Source organism: Pteropus vampyrus, unplaced genomic scaffold (genome assembly GCF_000151845.1).
Source record: "Pteropus vampyrus isolate Shadow unplaced genomic scaffold, Pvam_2.0 Scaffold21, whole genome shotgun sequence".
Taxonomy (NCBI): domain Eukaryota; kingdom Metazoa; phylum Chordata; class Mammalia; order Chiroptera; family Pteropodidae; genus Pteropus; species Pteropus vampyrus.
The window spans coordinates 6236539-6241680 of NW_011888802.1; positions in this window are offsets into that span (position 1 = coordinate 6236539).

Genomic DNA, 5142 nt, shown 5'->3' on the forward strand with positions numbered 1-5142 from the left:
ACATCATCTTACTAACTGTTAATGAGACCTCACCAGATTTCTGCTGATCAGATTAATTATATTGTATAAATTTTATTTTTATTTAGATTGATTAATCAACCTTCTGTGTATCCTGAGTAGCAAATATGACCTTATTATTTCTAAAAAAAAAAAAAAAAAAATTCCTCCTCATGGACATATGCATTTCTTTGCATACCTCCACATCTGTCTTTACCTACCTCAGTACACAACTGTCCTCATCTATTCTGGGAATCAGTTCTACTACTTTAAAAATTACACTGCTCCTACATTCAGAGACATGCAATTCTTTCTAACTTCTTTGAATTTATCAAGACAAAAGTATTCCAAATGATTAACTAGTACTAGAAGTTTATTTTTCCAGTGAATTAATTTTCAAACGATTATTTCATTTTCAAAATGTAAAGACAATGAAAAAAAGAGAGTGAAAAATATTGAATGAATTGCTGATAAAGTCCCTCTGTCTATGAAGTGTATGGGCCAATTTTGAAATTTTTGTGTTGGAAAATGAGATAGTTACAATTCTATCACATTATATTAAAAATGAATTTGTTAAACATTTCAGGTGATTTACCTCTCTAAACATTACCAAGAGGTTCATTGAAACCACATCTAATAACCACTAGTTGGTATTTCTGGGTATTTTGTTTTTCTTTCTCAGAGATTTTATCTACCTAAAAGTAAAGGCATAAAAGAATTTTCATTTTTAGTGTACAGTGTAATGTGGAGAATTGAGTACAGGAAGCACATTATATCCAGAATATGTAAAGGTGCATTTTATGAACAATGAGATGACATACAAGGGGCATCTAGCTAACAGGCCCGTGCCTGAAGCCCTCCCGTTTACCATGCTTAATTCAAATTAGGCTCAAGCCACTTCCTAAGATCTCCTTTCTGAAGCAGATTTTTCTGTCTGAATCTCTTGGGCAGGAAGGGGGAGGGTCAAAAGTTCTTTCAGAGTCTTTTTTCTTAATAAAATCAATATCCCCAAAAGATAGCTTCATGGTGGCAAAACTTTGATCCCTTTTAATATTAGGTAGAATTGTAGGTTGGTAGAAAAATATTAAAAAGTATTCTGTAGTTTAAGAGTAATTTTAGAAAGATAGTAGTAGACATACAATAAATTATAGAAAATGACAAAAACCAGTGAAAATATACTACTGACTAAGATGATTTTCAGATTACTGCCGTAGAAAAAAATATAACAGCCCATATTTAAAATACGTGTAGGTTAATTAATGGTGTTTTTCTAATATTATTTTTCTCATAAAAAGTGAATATCTAGAAAAGAAAATCTCCTTAGCATTATGCAAACTGTAAAGACTCAAACTAAATAGCTTGAATGTATGAATGCTGATATTTACAAATAAAACTAACAACAATTTCTAAATTGAAAAAATAAATGAAACAACTTTTAAAATGTAATTATTTTTAGATACTGTTTTTGTTACCGATATCAAAGGGTTCATTTTCCTGCATGCATCAAAACCAAAGGAAACAGGAACGAGAGGTTGCAGCAAAGTACTGTGGTTTTTTTTAACCCATTTCCTGTTTTCCGCAAGAATACTTGCTGGCAGTACTGGCAGGCTGCATTATTTACCCCGAGATAACTTGCAGATTATAGTCCTAACCTTACCCCCAAAGTTCGGTATACATCTCCCAGACTTTTCAGAGAATTACATCAAAACTATAGAATTATATCAGGACTGATACAATTAAGACAGCTCATTTGAACTGAAAACAGATGTCAAATGATCTGGAAAAAAACAAAAAAGATTGCAAAGGGGACAACTGTAGCCAGATTCTGTTGTGAACTTATGACACTGAAATGGTGTGATAAGGATATGACAATGTTGTCAGTATTCCACAATGATACTGTGATTAAAGTAGACGACAGAAATGGAAAGAAAACTAAGAAGCCATGTGTCATTGTATATTATAACAAGAATATGGGAGCAGTGGACTCCGCTGATCAGATGTTCTCACTTCTTATCCAACTGAGTGCCAAAGGCACAAGTTTTGGTATAAAAAATTCTTCGCTATCTTCTAAACATTATAGTGCAGAACACCTGCATCTAGTTCAAGAAGGATAATTCTGAGCATACTATTAGCCATTTAAACTTCAGATTGACATTGACTGAAACCAAAACATGCATCACAAACCAGGGCAGCAACGTCTTCGAGGTCTTTCGTGCTCTGATGATGTCATGCCTCTTCGCCTGTCTGAAAGTCTTTTACCCAAGAGCATACAACCAACATCATGGAAACAGAATCCAACCGGTCGCTGCAAAGTTTGCTGCTGCACAACAACAAGGATGGCAGGAAGATCCGGAGAGAAACGCAGTATCTTTGTATGGAATGTGATGTTCCACTTTGTGTTGTTCTGTGCTTTGAAATTTACCATACAAAAATATTAGTAAATACTGATCATCATATACATTTTTGTTACATTAGGATTAGAGACAGTTCTGTTTAGAAATAATTCCAAGAACAATTTTTATATTTTATTTTCACATTAAAAACCAGTCAAATTTGCTTTAGCCCCAAAGAATATGTATATGTAAAATTAAATTAACACTGGCAGCAAGCTGCACTTCTTTTTTTTTTTTTTCTAAAGAGAAAATGGATTAAGGAAATGACACCAAGCCTGGAGACACAGGTGAGCTAGTGCTCCTAAGACCTGGCTCCCCTGTGGTTTGTAGGTTACAGATTATATAGGACAAAATCACAAGACATCATGGGTTGAAGTTCAGGGTTGTGTTGGAAGCTGATTTGTCAGAGGTGAGGTATGAGTTATGAAGTATGAAGTATAAATCATTTCTTTAGGTCTTGAGGACAGTTCTGAGGTCTTTTTCCAGGGTCCCTCTGTTCAGTCTCATGGGAAAGTAAGTAATCAAGGGGTCATTCCATTTTAGGGCTCAGGAACTGAAATATAACATAGGTCAAGATGTTATCATTAGCCTGCCAGAGGTCTGGACAGTGTGACTATTAGTCAGGTCTGGGCTACAGTCTTCTGCTTCCTCAGGGGTTTCTGATTATCCAGGGAAAAGGCTATGTCTCAGAAGGACAGAGAGAGAGAGAGAGAGAGAGAAGTGGGGAAATGGTGTGGTAGTGGGGAGAGAGAGAGATGACTTCTAGAGCTAGGATTTAAAACTAAATTTAATCAAAGTCAAAAGGACCCTTGGTTTTATTGTTCATGTTTTAAATACATTCTGTCTTTCTTCTTTCCAAGAACTTAACCTATATATTGTTATCCAAATATTTTCCCCAGTTACGCAGATATAACACATGATCCAGACTAGCCCCAACAGAGTATCTTCTTTCTCTAATGACATGTTAACATGAAAATTGTATCTGTTCATTTGAAACCAAGCCCTAACACTTGGTATTTTTTTTTTTTAATGGTATTTTTTTTTTTTAAGTTTTGTTTGTTTGTTTGGTTAGTCTTTCAAGAGATAACAGTAGTCCTCCTCACAACACTCTGGAGACCAAGGCAGGTCAAACTGGTCCCAGAGGCTTGAATGGGTGCAGTTAGCAGTAGGTGACCCTAAGGTGACCTCAAGAGCACAGTAGATTCACAGAACTCCAAGTGACAGAGATGCTACTGTTGCCACCAAGATCCCTTTAAAAAGCCAGAGGTCTGTCAAGGAAGAGGTTGCTCAGACCAAATATGGACACACACACAGGATTGACCAGTCAAACTCTGACAGACTGGAATTTTTTGTTTCCTTTTTCTCTTTTCATCTTCCCTACCTTAGATGATTTTTTTCAAAATTGTCCAATCAGATTCCTTGAATTAGAATTATAAATATATATAGTCTCTCTTTACCCTTATTCTTTAAATTTTCTTCAAATCTTTATTTGGGGAGATTGATAAGAGCTTTATCTCTGGTCTCATCTGGTTACCTGACAAATTAACCCCTTTTCTCTGCCCAAAACACCTATTGCCTCAGACTTCGGCTTCTCTACGTGTGAGAGGCATTGAACCCACTCATTTTGTTCAGTAACCCATTCAAAGAAAACCATAGAACTGTTGCTTGGAATTTTGCTTCAGATATACTCTACAATGTGGGGAACTAAAAAAGTTAATACTTTTCCTCTCACCTTCTAAGTTTTTCTAGCGGGGCTAATAATCAAATTAACAGACAGATTAACTGAAGAAAATCAAATTTTTAATACATAAGCATGGAGGATCCACATATATGTGAAAAATCCAAAGACAGTGAGGCAACATTGAGTATAAAAGACATTTTGGACAAAGGAGGAAAGGGAGGAGGGGGTGGAATATTTAATTTTAGAAGTGAGAACAGGTAATTTACAGATACTTGAGAAAGAGTGGACCATACATGGCAAGCAAATTCTTTCTGGGCAACTCAGAAACAAGGGGACACAGGAGGTGTCTAGCTAACAGGAGCCTGTGTGATATCCCCTTATTTACCATCCTTAATTCAAATTAGGCTAAGGGAATATTCTAAGATTTCCTTCCTAAAGCAGATTACGCTGTCTGAATCTCTTGGGCAGGAAAGCGGGGAGGTTCTTTCTGAGCCTTGTTCTTTAATAAAAAGCTAAAATCGACATCCCAAAGAACAGCTTCAGGATAGTAAAATTTTGATTCTCTTCACAAGCTTAAAGCAAATATGACTAGGTAGTTGATGGGTACTCATTTCTATCTTGAGAATGTGGGAGCTAATAAAATAATTTTCCTCCCATCTTCTAAGTGTTCTAGCTAGGCTAGTAATCAAATTAACAGTCACATTAACAGGAGAAAATGTCCATAATTTAGTACAGGAAAGCATATTCAAGGGTGCCATTAGAATGAGACCACAAATACATTGGGCAGTTCAGGCTTATATACCATTATGGACAAAGGAGAAAAAGGACAAGGATCTGAGATTCTGAAATAGAAAAAAGGAAACTCACAGATAGCTGAAAATATATGGCAAACAAATTCCTGCTACACAGCCCAGAAAATATGAGACACAGTGAAGGAAGCTAGCTAATTAGCCCTTGCTTGGATGCTCTTATCTAAAGCTAAGGTGAATGTGTTAAGATTCCCCTTTTGGAGCAGGCCTTTTTCTCTTCATCTCTTAGGCAGGAAAGGGGAGGGTCAAAGGTTCTTTCTGA